This window comes from Adiantum capillus-veneris, chromosome 17 (assembly GCF_014529385.1).
Source record: "Adiantum capillus-veneris isolate H3 chromosome 17, ASM1452938v2, whole genome shotgun sequence".
Taxonomy (NCBI): domain Eukaryota; kingdom Viridiplantae; phylum Streptophyta; class Polypodiopsida; order Polypodiales; family Pteridaceae; genus Adiantum; species Adiantum capillus-veneris.
Genome location: NC_140947.1, coordinates 19,784,251 through 19,798,615, shown reverse-complemented (window position 1 = coordinate 19,798,615; position 14,365 = coordinate 19,784,251). Strand labels below are relative to the sequence as shown.

Genomic DNA, 14,365 nt, shown 5'->3' with positions numbered 1-14,365 from the left:
GGTCTTGCACTTCCTATCATGCTCCATGGTTCTGGTGTTGGGGATTCTTCCGGTGGATAATAGACAGGATTTGTAGCATATCCATTGGGATCTTCGTAATATGCATACATAGACATCAAAGCCTTCTCTTCTGGTTTGGTTACGGTTGGTGTGTATCTTATGCCGACTGGTCGAAATCTTGGTAGGGGTGGTTGCTGCCCCAACAGTGGTTGTGGTCTTTCTACACCTACAAGTCCTGGTAGGTTGCTTGCTTGATACCTAGGCATCGATGGAAGTTGAGAAGATGCTACATGAGCCTAGGGAGCATAAGGTCATTCTCTCACATATCCCTTGTTATAATAACATTCCTCCGTCCCATGGTTTGTCCATTTTTGTTCAATAGCACACCACTTTGGCTGTTTAGCCTGAGGTTTGGTGTACAGGTTGATCTTTTTTAGCAGTTCTTCTACAAGCTGCTCCTGGATTACAGCTACTTCTCCTTTTGATGTTGTCTTAGCAGACTTGCTTCCACTTTGTTGTGAGGAGGAATCGTCATCAAGATCCTTGAATTCACCCTCCTTGTAGACCGCACAATTGTCTACAAGGTAAAGATCCTCCTTAGTTAACTCATTTAACGTCGTGCTCCTCTTCATATGTAAGTCCTTCTGGAGATCTGCATTCCTTAGTCCTTGAATAAATATAAGCATAAGTCTGGACTGAGTTGGCAGTTCTTCGGGTAGAACTTAACATATCTTTTTAGTTTTAGGGCTACCTTTCGCATAGACTCCCCTTCTTTCTATTTGAATTTATGGATTTGTGAGACTGTATTATGAGCTATCCCCCTTTGTGAGAATTCCTCAATAAACTCGTCAAACACCTCCTCCATAGACTCAAAGTCTCTATGCTCCACAGAGTCAAACCAAGTAGCAGCATCCTCCTCTAGGGTCAATCCAAACCTTGCAAATTGGGTAGGGAATTCTAACACCTCTTTAGCTCTAATTACACGCACAAAGGCTTCTACATGATCTCTAGGATCTCTGTTTCTCGTGTATTTCTTGTTTACCCATTTTTGCACTTGAGAAGGTCTAATTCTACGATGGTCTATAAATCTTATCATTGGATCTCCTCGTCCTACTCGATATACCTCCTCTGGCCTTCGGTAGTGGGCGGGTTTCTCTCCCAGTGGTGCTCCTAAGCCATGATTTCTAACGGTTCTTGCAAGAGATGGTTCATCTCTTTGAACTCGTTCTATGGGTGGTCTTCCTGGCTCTGTTGACCCTTTAGTTTTTGGCTTACTCTTGCCTTGATACCGTGAATAGAGTGGTGGTTCTTGTAAATCCCTTAGCCCTCGTGCGGCTGGATAACCATCTCGGTTTATGTCTTGTTCTAATGTTGCACTCTGTCGAAGCCATGCCTGCAATGATGGTTGGGTTGCTGGTTGGTTCTGGTAGTTGAACATCTGTTGTCGGGTAGAATATGCGATTGCGTCGTACTCTTCTGAAAATGGATTTGTCGACTTGCTAGGGGTGTAGGTGGCTCTTGGCACTTCTTCTGGGGCATATGTTGATGCTTCTGGAACTGTTTCCTTTTCTACCTCCTCTGGGAGAATACGTTTGTATTCTCTCTCGTACCTATCAACAAAAACAATATACTTCCCCATAGCAATTTCATAAGAGAATAATCAAAGAACCTTGTCTTTGCTTAATTCGTTTGGGTAAGGTTCTTTGCATTGAAATTAGGAGACTATTCCCTCGCTCTCATGCTTGTAAATCCCCACATTCTCATTATAAGTTGAGACCCTGGTTGTTTTCTTATCATACATAAAAAGAGCTCCGGGTCGATCGATGTTTGGAGGTCGTTCTTGAGTTTCTGAAACCATTTTTCCTTCTGCCACATTATCTCCATATCTATTGTAATCCTCAGGGTTACTAATTATCCGATAGTGGTTCCCCTTTTTGTGTCGGAATCTATCTCCATCATCATAGACTCGAATTATTTCCAGTCTCTGAGCAGGTCTTTCTTCAATACAAATACACTTGCGTCCTCGATAGTCAGAATAAACTACGGCTCCCCTAGAGTTTGTTCCTTCTAAGAAGATTATAGTGAACTTGGAATCATTCAAAGGATTTAGGGAGGTGCGTCCTCCTGGCATTGGTCCTTCTAAGAAGATTATAGTGAACTTGGAATCATTCAAAGGATTTAGGGAGGTGCGTCCTCCTGGCATTGGTCCTTCATTGGAGAAACCTCGTGGCTGTTGACTGCCCATCATGAAGAAGGACTTATCTGATGAAGTGTCAGTATCACTACCCTCCTCAGTGATTGGTTCTAATGGATCTAGCCTTGCCTGAGTTACACTCTCTTCGGTGGACACTAAGCTACCTTGATCACCTGCCACCTTTTGATCTCTAAGAATGTGTCTTCCTGATCTTAAATTCATCAAACTTATCAATTCAACTTAACACAAATCCAACCACTCACCTGGCAAAGGATCAGTTTTTGCACAACTTCTTGCTTTGCTGCTGCTGAATATACCTGTACACAAGTGTTTAATTTTGGTAATCGAATCAAAGCATTTAACCGCTAGAGGTGGTCTTAGTAATGATTGGTGTAAATGGAGGGTTGACCCCAACCACTACTGTATTTTATACAATTTTGATGTTGTGGATTAGATCTGCTAATCTGGAACTGTACTTCCCTCGGATGTTGGTCAATTTACATGGAAAGTCTTAATTCCATCTTTGCTTCGTCAAAAGGTCAAACAAGGTCCAAATTCACTTCTGAAAGAAGTTCTGGAACCCTCAAGTCAATTGGAACATCATCCTATGTCCTCAGTCAGCTTTTCTCTTCACTAAGCCTCTATAGACATCGTACGCGTAGGATCTCTCCTGCTCTGTTTTGCCTGGTTTTTGCACTATAGATTCCCCTTGATATGCTGAGTCCACAGCTGTTTTTACTTTTTGATTTGGACACCTATAAGCTGGTCAATGGATGAAAAATCTGTTCCAGCAGCCTGATGCTGGTTTGACAAGTCAAACCAACTCCAAATTGGACCAAAATTGACGAGGAGGCTTGCCTCTGGCTATACAACACCCTGATATGCCTACAGTCAGTTTTTGGCTCCAATTTCATGCATTAGACATTCTACGCTGTTAACCCTCACGGCTCACGGACACCCCATCACCTACGATGGACGTGTATTATGTATTTGGTAGAGTCAGGTACCGGGCTTGTCGGACCAATAGGGAAAGGTAGAGTGATCGCCGATGAGAGGCGCACTTTAACTTGGACATTCAAGGGATTAGTTGGTTAAGCATGGGCGCCCAAGTGTGAATGGGGTGAGCTCCTATAAAAGCCAACTAAACCTAATTTTTACTCATTCTCTCATTTGTGCAATTGAAGAGTGCTCTTGCTCCATCTCCATCTTCTTCTTCTTCTTCACCTCCTTGTGTGTGTGTGAGAGAGAGAGAGAGAGAGAGGGAGAGTGTGTGTGCGATCGAGCATTACGAAGGCACGATGGCGGCGAAGCGGTTGAGCGCGGCACGACTGCAGCTTCTTCTTCATCGCGGCGAGGAATCCACCACGAAGGCGAGCGTAGAGCGGTGAGTGACACACCCTTTGTTTTCTTGAGCTTGCTAGTTTAGGCTTGTTGTGTGCTTGGAGCCGTTTGTGGCTCGCATACGGTGTATTGGCAAGTCCCTTGCTTCGACAGTGCGGCAAGGAGCGCACATTTTTGGCGCCGCTGCCGGGGATATGCCCTACGCTAAGCTCGGTTAGCACTTTACGCTTCCTTGTGGTGCAATTTGTATCGTAGGAAAGGGCAGGGAAGGAGTGTGTGGAAGATTTCTGTTTTTTGCGTTTTCTGCAACTGCTGTCAAATTTCAATTTCTGCTATTGTCTGCGTTTTTCAATTTCTGCAATTTCAAGTTCGGTGTTTTCAATTTCTGTCAAGTTCTGCAATTTCTGCGTTTTTTCTGCATTTTTTTCGTTTTTCCTGCATTTTTTTGCGTTTTTCTGTCAGTTTTTTGCAATTTCTGCAGTTTCTGCTTTTTTGCGTTTTTCTGCATTTTTTTAATTGCTGCGTTTTTCTGCGTCAAAAAAAAAAATAAAAGAAAAAAAAAATTGGAAAAAAAAGTTTTTTCTTAAAAAAAATAAAAAATAAATTCGGAAATAAAAAACGCGAGTGAGTGGGCGGCGAAATTTTTCGAAAATAAAAACGTGACTCTTAAAACGGACGGGTTGGTTTGTATAAAAGATAGATCGGGATCATTTTCCCAAGCCCAAGCCCAAGCCCAAGCCCAAGCCCAAGCCCAAGCCCAGGCCTCAGTCCTCAGTCTTATGATATATACTAGACTCACTCTTATATATATACCCTACTCCCTCAAGAGAGAATGAGAGCATGTGGGACAAGTCCTCCACTCTCCTCCTTTCTCTTCCCACTTGCACCCTTAGACTTTCTAGTTTGGGCCTAGTTCCCTACTGGAAATTGACAGTTTTAGGGATTCCGAGGGCATAGAGTGACCAAACGGAGGGCTGTAAAGCACGGCACGACCCTCTGACCGATACGCTCGTTTTGAGCTATCACACGGCCCATTCCACGACACGCTCAAAAAAATCTAGCAAAAAAACAAACCAAAAACACGCTAAAAACTAGTCACAAGGCCTCCTAGAGCAGCTTTTTGACACCTTAGGGTATCAAAAGCACATGCACTTACGCTCTGGGCGGGTGCTAGAACACGAGCATATTGAGGGTGCCTCTGTTCATACGGACACCCATTACCCATCCACGATAAGCTCTAGACCCTCAGCGGGGACACAAGGTAGCACCACCCAAGACCCTAAAATAGCCGCTAGTGATTCCTCCTCCGACTCAGAAATCATGGAAGCATACCCTAACCAAAACACTGTGAGAGAAGGCCATGCACCTCCCGAAGCTCCACAGCCTAGTACTAGTATGTTTAGCCGTTTGATGGAAACATTAGGTAGAGCTACTCGCTCGGAACCTGATGCAAATGGAGCACACGAAGAGGATGGGTTGGACTCTGACACACCTCTACGATACCCCATTGAGTTAAATAGTGCCTATGGAAAAGTGCTATATAACGCCTTATTGGACACGGGTGCTAAATACAATCTGTTATCCTATGGGGTGTGGTGTCAGTTAGGGAAGCCACCTCTATCTGAGAGTATTATCCAAGTCAAGGGTGTCAACAAGAAAAAAACTACGGTTTTTGGAATCTGGCACACTTCTGTCAGTTATGACAATGGGGTGGTAGCTCAAGACTTTTTGGTCATGCCTACTGGAACTATGGAGGGTAATATAAACCTAGGCCGCACGTGGATGATAGCCACCAAATGCACTATTGATTGGGGGACTGGGGGTGTTACAACGCAAAAACCAACTCTTAGCCCTACCACTCAAGCCATAGTCCCTGAGATATTGCCCAAGGAAATAAAACCCAAGACATTGCATGTCCAGGAGGTTGAACCATACGTCCCCATAGCCCAACTCTCTAGAGCTTCAACTAATGTAGTTGAAAGAAAGCTTGAGACACACAAGAACCATCCTAATATAACAGAGAAAACATACAAGTGGGTCCCTAAAGCTTCTTTAGTGACCATATCTAGTGCTAAAAAACAGAATCCTTGTAAGAAACGTACCAATCGCTCCAAGAAAAGTAAGAAAATGTTGCGATGGATCCCTAAACGACTATTGGAAGCCCAAGGATACTATGAAGGAAATGATCAAATCTGGGTGCCAAAACGTAGATTGTGCTCTTACCTATCACCTGACCCAAGTGAGCCCAATCCCGTAGCTCCAAAACGAATCAATGATCATGGAAAGAAAAAAATCATGGAATGTTACACACCCGTTCTAGAGCTAGTTTGGGTACCAAAGAAAGAACGATTTGTTCCACCTAGCTCAGGAAGGGGGGAGTCCCAGGAAGATTCTAGCTCATCATCCATAGAGGTAAAAGCTTCTACACAGCCTCCATCTATAGTAGTGGACCTCCATGAAGCTACAAAAGAATCCACACCTCCCAGTGTTCAAGAATCACCTGATGAACCACTTCAAGTTCAATCCTGGGAGAGTACCTTACCACCCTTGCAGCTTGACAAGGCACCTAGGGTAATAACAAACTACTGGCAAAAATCCTCACCTATTACCAACTGGAACAATTGGTTTCAAAGGGTGACAAGCTCATTTCAAACGGTATGATCTACCCAAGGAAGGGGGGAGTGTTTGCTGACAGTCATCATTCATTTGTTTCCCTCTCAACCTTTTTCCCTGACCTCTCAATCACCAATCTTAGGGAATGTACATATAAAGCTTTATACTCACAAAAAAAAAAAAAAAAGAGCAAGAGCAATTAGCAAACGAGCATGCACATTAAAGTCAAAACATTGACTCAGACCTACACATGTCACATCTGGTACAGTGAAACAGAAACCTATGCCATAAAACACCTTTGATCCTCATCACTTGAGTGATGGAGGGTAGGTAAGATTAGTACGATAGGAGTGTTTCTGTTTTAGAGTTGAGTGATTAGAAAAGTTCTCTTTTCCCACTGATGTGCCTCCTAGAGGTATTGTTTGTGTTTCATAGTGTGTACAGGAGCGTGTTGCTATTGATAGGATTTGGACCTTCATGGAACCTTTCTCTCGTTCACACTTCAAATCAAGCGCGACCATCAACACAAACAGGTGTTTCTTGTCCATTAGCATTGCCCTTATCTTTTTGCATCTATGTTTGTCTGCTTTGATTGTGATTGGTAGCATACTATTCAGCGCATTGGCTTAGTATCCAACATTTAATTCAATGTAATGTTTTGTCATAATCACTTGTTTAGGTGTAAAAATCAAGCAGTCCGACTAAGCTAGTTTGACCAAGCTAGGTATTAGAAATCTTCTCTTAATACCATGGGGAATGCATTCCTAATAAGCAATGGTTACTTAGGTTCTTAATCCGATTTAGGCAGCATTGTATGAAATGTACTAGGGCTTTCTAGTGGGCTTAACCCTAGTGACCTTTAGCTTAAGTATTATAAAGGGAGTTTACTAATGTGATGAGCCTGGGGAGGGTAACAGTGTTATATGACCCCCCAAAGTTACAAAATTAAAATGATGAAAATGAACAAACAAAAAATCAAAGTGCCACAATGTAAAATTTTAAGCTGGAAGAGAAATCTCAGCTTGATTTGGTACTTCACTCACATGTATTGCCTATGGTACTAGAGCCCTAGAGGTTCCCAGTGTGGGCGCTTTTCCTTGAAAAGCAAAAAACCCAAGGCATACAAAATAAGCACCCACTTCAAAATTGAATCAGTGTGAAAAGACCTTGGGGGGTCAAAGAAAAAGTAATCAGTCAGGCGATGATTTCATGAGAAATTCCTTTTATGGTAGCTTAACTACAAGGTTTTCTAGATATAGCCTCTAGTCAGCCCTTGAACATGAATACTTGGCTCTCGCGATTAAACAACTTAATTGACCACTGAAAATTAAGAATCTTACCCATGGTATTAATATTCGATCTCTAGTGCTTTTCGACCGTCAAATTAGCGACCCCAGACTTGTTTAATTTTTTGCCTTTACATCTGTTTATGCATTTGATTACATTGCAATTTAATGTTCATTGCTAACAAATTGTTTGAAATTCTTTGACCAATCAATTTGTCTACCTAAAACTGCATATGCTTTTTAAGAGAATGCAATTACTGTGCCAATGTTGTTTGATTTTGCAGTGACTAAAGAAGGCTAAGGACATTCATCTCAAATGCTCTTCCACCTCGACGACCCAGCTTCAACTCAATAGCTTCCGAGGACGGAATCTACATCAGGAAGGGGGGCATGTTAACCCTCACGGCTCACGGACACCCCATCACCTACGATGGACGTGTATTATGTATTTGGTAGAGTCAGGTACCGGGCTTGTCGGACCAATAGGGAAAGGTAGAGTGATCGCCGATGAGAGGCGCACTTTAACTTGGACATTCAAGGGATTAGTTGGTTAAGCATGGGCGCCCAAGTGTGAATGGGGTGAGCTCCTATAAAAGCCAACTAAACCTAATTTTTACTCATTCTCTCATTTGTGCAATTGAAGAGTGCTCTTGCTCCATCTCCATCTTCTTCTTCTTCTTCACCTCCTTGTGTGTGTGTGTGAGAGAGAGAGAGAGAGAGGGAGAGTGTGTGTGCGATCGAGCATTACGAAGGCACGACGGCGGCGAAGCGGTTGAGCGCGGCACGACTGCAGCTTCTTCTTCATCGCGGCGAGGAATCCACCACGAAGGCGAGCGTAGAGCGGTGAGTGACACACCCTTTGTTTTCTTGAGCTTGCTAGTTTAGGCTTGTTGTGTGCTTGGAGCCGTTTGTGGCTCGCATACGGTGTATTGGCAAGTCCCTTGCTTCGACAGTGCGGCAAGGAGCGCACATACGCATAGCATGTCTAGCTGCTCAAAATGTCTTCAAATGCCAAGCACAGACTCCTCTTAAGGTGCTGATCACTTTGGTATGCTCAATTCTGGGTTTGGAGTGCTAAATCATACAAAACACATCCTACGTGTAGGATGTCCATTTGGCCTGTTTGACCCCAGACTTGAGCCACAGCTTTCCCTTGATGTCAGCAACCCAGTGCTAAGCTTAGTTTTTGGTTTGGATTTCAAAGACCCCAATTTTAGCTATTCTAGCCCTTTTCAGTCAAAAATGCTAAAGTCTTCTTAGAACCCAATTTTCTCACCCAATTGAGATGAAACCTTTCTCATGCACTCAATAAATCATGAAGATCATACTCATGCAGCCATCCTATGGTTTTGGTCTTAAAATAATGCCCTTGGCACAAATTGGGTAGGATGTCTTGCAATTTCTGTCTATCTAGCCTTATCCTGTCAAGATATGGTCAAATTTTCACTTTCCAGGTGAAAATAGGGTAAAACCTACCTTCTGAACACACTGGTCAATTCAGAATTTCAAAATTTCCACCTGATCACCCTGTAGACATCCTATGCGTAGGATGTCTCCTGGCTTAAAATGTATTTTTTTCTTGACAGAAATGCTCCTGATGCTCTGGAGGAATCCCAAACTCCGAGCAAGTGTTTCCGAGCTAATACAAAATCGAGCGACATTTAGCAAAGCACCTTGAACATATCTATGTTGTAAAATTGATGCAGCTCATGATCAAGCAAGAAAGCATATTCAAAAGTAAATTTTTACGATTTTCAACTTCACATATGCATCTTCTCCATCATCTATATTTACAGCCTCCAAACGTCACTTGTGCTTCCAAAATGTCAATGGACGCAAAGGATGGAAGGTACGAGTGTCTATTATAGAGAAGCTAAGGAAGCAAGCTTGTGAGCACTTAAAGCGAAACTTTTGTAAAGAGAGAGTTATATGACTCTCAAGGGGAAATTCCAAAGTCCATAGATGGCACATAGTGATGCATCATAGTGGAGCATCCTTCCATAACACCCATACAAAACTTGTGCACAAATCCTTCGTTTTTCTTTGGGTTTATGGAAGTCTTTTTTGGCGGTGGTTGTTAGGTGATGGTCAAGTGACATCACCTAGTTATTCATAAATGATAACTAAGGTGATAATGCCTAGCATTAATTACAAAGGGAAGCAGTGCTCCATGTTGTGTTCAAGCATAGTAACTAAAATCACATTTTCCTACACATGGAGGTCAGCTGTGTGCATAATATAGGTGATAGCATCTAATTCCCACTACCTTCTCATCTTTGCTTGGTCCATATGTGCTAATAGCTGCTTGCAACCAACAACTACAAAGCCCGTGAATCTCATAATTGCTGGATAGTTATTATTTGAAAAGTGATTGAAAAATATGCATCATGTGACCATGCTCTTATGGAAGTCTACTAATAGCATACCCTCATGATCAAGAGGCATGCTTCAATTATTTCAAAGAATAACGTTTTTTCCCAAATTGAAGCTACTCTAAAGCTAGACCTTAACACTAGAGGAAAAATTTAAAGACTAATAAAGGGTTGATACAAGAGCTCACTACTAGACTAAAGGGGTGTGGGCTCCCTTTCGCCATTAGAAAGGTTTGAACTCTAACATGTCCTCTCTCTCTCTCTCTCTCTCTCTCTCTCTCTCTCTCTCTCTCTCTCTCTCTCTCTCTCTCTCTCTCTCTCTCTCTCTCTCTCTCTCTCTCTCTCTCTACTCTCCTCGTCGGATAGATCTTTAAGGTCTCTTGGGATAGTTTCCTACGATGTTTTCTTCTTCTTCTTCTTCTTCTTCTCTCTCTCTCTCTCTCTCTCTCTCTCTCTCTCTCTCTCCCCCCCCCCCCCCCCCCCCCCTGTAGTCAAAGACTCAAATGTCATTTGCATTGATAATAGACACATACGAGTATGAATGTAGAATCCCTACAAAATTCAAGTTCTAAAAAATATCGCTTAGTTCTTGGATATCTTTGTGGTCTTGCTTAACGCGACTATAACTAGAGCAGCTTCAACACCAATAGCTCTTCCCTTCTTGCACCCTTCCTCTAACAAATAGCGTTTCTTTGGGCTTTCTGAGATTCAAATTGATTTGAAAATGTATTCTTGCGTGCCTTTTTGGCCTTTGATGTGTGGACACTCTCCACAAAGAAGTCAACGTAGAACACGCATGCATCTCAGCCACAAGACCTTGAATGGAACCAAACTTCATCCTTGGCTTATAGTAAACATTGATTAGTTTTAAAATTACAAACCATCTTTGATGATCTTGGTGATGTCCTGCCATACTAAAAGTGAATTGGCCATGGAAATCTCATTGACCTCATTGGGATTGGGCCATTGCACATTTGAGAATGCTGGCTACCAGGCACTTCTGCAGCTTGAGAGAAACCATGGACTTCACCCGAGGTGACACCCACTATTCGTCTCTCTCTCTCTCTCTCTCTCTCTCTCTCTCTCTCTCTCTCTCTCTCTCTCTCTCTCTCTCTCTCTCTCTCTCTCTCTCTCTCTCTCTCTCTCTCTCTTTCCAACAGAATGTAATGTTGTGGATTTCAAACTCTTTTCAGTATCGAGGTAAAACACAAAGCCAAGCGCCAGTTATATAGACGTCATTAAATGATGGATAACCATACACAATTCAGAAGTTTCCCAGAAGAGTTCCAACATTTGCTAGTTTCACAAAAAAGAACAAACTCATTGGAGGTAATCCGGTCATAAATGAATAAGATCCCACAACATTAACAAAAGTCAATTGTCTTTCAGTGGTTATCATACCCCAGGGTAGAACAACCATAACACTTCTAGAATAGTAGCTGTGAGAAAATAGGATGCAAGCCTAACAGAAGAGTTTTCATGAAGCCTGTTTGACAGCCATTCTCTCCATCCAGGCTTCCTTGGCCCCTCATATTTGGCTTGGATACATAAAGACACCAACCCTTCCACCCAATGAGCTAGGTGGTAAATTTTTTTTGAATTTTGCTCGTACAACACCACTATTTCCATGAGGCTTCGTCACTCTACCCCAAATTGACCGGTACAATGTTCCGTTCTTCTTCGTCTTAGCCTTGCAGTAGACATACGCAATCCTCTTTCCAAGGTACCAGTTCACTTCTTCTGTTGTATTGACACCCTCAATTTGCAGAAGAGAAGTACTAGGATATTGATTAGATTTCCCCCTCTTGTATCCCAGGCTAAGCCCCCGCACATAAAGTCTGATGCGCTCTCCTTTCCTTTCTGTCATTGCGGAGGGCGATCGCTGCTCGAGCAAACCACGGATGGGAGGGAAGAGGTCAAGTTCGACAATTGCTCCAGAAGCCTGACCTTGTCCACCTTTCTGGTCTTCAGTGAACATTTCACGAGGGACTCTTGATAGTGTCGGCCTTCCACATTCTGTCGCTAGAGTTCTGACGAGGTACCATTCAGCCATGCCTCCTAGTAGGTTGTTGGGGCCAATGATTGGTTCTGCAGGTTGCAAATTACGGTGCTACTGAGTTGTCATGCATCCAGAGCTCAAACAAGAACATTCCACAATTTAATGGACAGCAGCAGGAAGGCTCAGAGAGCTCGCCCCCCAACCCTGGACTTTGACAAGTTGTATAATCAACACAGAACGTTATATGTAGAATCTGGATACAGCTTTCCATTAAAAGAAATGGTGGCTAGAAAACCTCAGAAACACAATACATTCAACAGTATGAAGAACATTTAGCGCTTACATGGACATTGCCTTTTTGAAAGAAGAGCCTACTTACAAGCTCAGCTCCCATGATGCCATCCCTAGGGCCTACATATCTTGGGTGGCGCTCTACAAGATAGTCCAATCAAAAAATGTTCCGCTATTATAGCTGGTGTCACTTTTATGAGCATGCTAATTACTCTCGTCTTTCCAGTCCTACAAGTATGCTGAACCAAACATTTTGAATTTTTTTTCTGATAGATAATTCAATGGCAAAATGATTGACACAGAAGCTCACTGTACAAATTACTGGCTTGTAAAAACCATGGAAACTTATACATTTGAGGGCCTCTCCTGTCTCGGTTGCTTCCTGGCCTCTCCAGACTCTCAAGCTCTCCTTTCACCGCTTCTACCACTCCAACTCCTACTCTCTACACCACAACTCAACTAATACCTAAAACTACCTAAGTCTACCTAAGTCGAAGGATCTAGGCAGACACACGCTCCCTAGACTCCCTCTAAGACCTAGAGAGTCCTCCACCCTCTGATCCTATCTAAATGTAAAATGAGACTCTGCAAATCCAGAGAATCCCTATCCTCAAGGACTAGTCTCGGTCACCTACCTAGGATTTTCGTCCCCGGCAGCGGCGCCAATGTTGGCGAATACACCGCGATGGACGTCAGCACAGCGAGAACTCACCTAACAAGATTTGTCATCTAAGGATGAAGCTCAACCCGCAGGCGCGTGGAAGCAATCATAGGGTGTCAATCTACACTCGACCGACTCTCGACTAATTCCTACAGAGGTCTCTACCCAATGTCTAAGCTATAGCCTTCAGGAGTGCATAAGAGGAGGTTTCCTACAACGCTTTCAAGAGCCAAATACCCATCAAACGTTCTCGAAATGCCACAACTTGAAGGAGACCCTACTAACACCAATAGCTCACTCTCCCTAAGGTCCATGAACCAAAATCCCAACCCTAAACAACTGGTGCAAAATCACGTAGGATGTCTAGTCGAAATTTGTAGGTCGTCGTTTCCAAAAACTGAAGTGCCTAATGTGTAGCTCTACTCAATGCGAAGGCGTGGATATGCTGAAATGCAAAAACGGATAACGTATGCTCACCAAATCACTAGATGAAGCTCGTAGGTCGAGCTCGCAAAACCATACCGTACACCCGCAATGTAGGTATCGGTGCGTAGCTCTCGTTGGGGGCAACACACTGCACTTCTCAGCACTCGATTCCGACCATCGATGCGCACGTAGCGTCAAGATAAAACTCTCACTCTCTCTCGTACACAGTATGCTCACTCACAAACAGAACTTTTTTAAAAATGAAAAAGGTTTTTTCATTAAGGTCAAAAGTGGTATAAATACCTTACAATTTCAAACCCTAATGTTCCAATTTAACCATGTACTCAATCTAAATGTCAAAAATGGGATACAATCTGGAAGCTTCTGCAAGCCCCACTATTTACAAAAGTGAAATGTCGATTTTTTCTCAAAGAATAGTTACAAAAGATAATATTCCGTAGAGCTCCGTAGGGTGTGTCCAACTGCTAACAAATGCCTCGTGATGTGGAGGCTTCTCCTGTCTAAGAGAGAAGGACCTCTTCTCTTGAAGATCTCACTATAACTTTAGGGCTTCCAGTTACCTGTGTAAAGAAGTTAATGGATCAGAAGGACTTTCCAAAAACAATGAGGGGGTCTCTACCTGAGGGGAGCTCGTGAACAACTTCCTAGCTTCCTCTATCCTAGTAGCAGCGGCGAGATAAACTCCTCCAAAGTGGCGTCAGGTTGGAGACTTTCTTGGAGTTTTTGCTGGGAAGTTTTGGGAAGAGCCTTCTCCACCCACTTCTTAACCATAAATTCACCCGATTGTTGAGGAAGCTTGGCCACCAGAGACTCATGAGCTCTGCAAAAAGTCTCAATTGGCTAGAGTATCAGGTTTGCCAACTCATCCAGGACCTTCTCGTGGAAGTCCTTTGGTCTAAAAGCTTCACAAAACTGTTGTTGTAAAGTGGCCCAAGTTGCAAAGTGGTTCTCTGCAAACTGATTGTACCACTTGTCTGCTAAGCCATCCAGGGTAGACGGAAAGAGCACCAAATAAGCATCTTCTCTATTAAGACCACGACCTCTACAAAGAGATACAAACCTCCTTGCGTGGTCGTCTGCATCTTCTAAGGAGAGTCCCTTGAAAGTAGGAAACTTGATGTTTACCTTTGCCAAAACACTGGTCAGCTCCTCCATGGCGTC

The 14,365-nt window shown here is 43.1% G+C and overlaps 1 pseudogene; it reads right to left on the bottom strand.

The window, feature by feature from the left end:
• Positions 1 to 11,334: 11,334 nt before the first annotated feature.
• Positions 11,335 to 11,727, bottom strand: LOC147436889 (large ribosomal subunit protein eL33z pseudogene; annotated as a pseudogene).
• Positions 11,728 to 14,365: the final 2,638 nt, after the last annotated feature.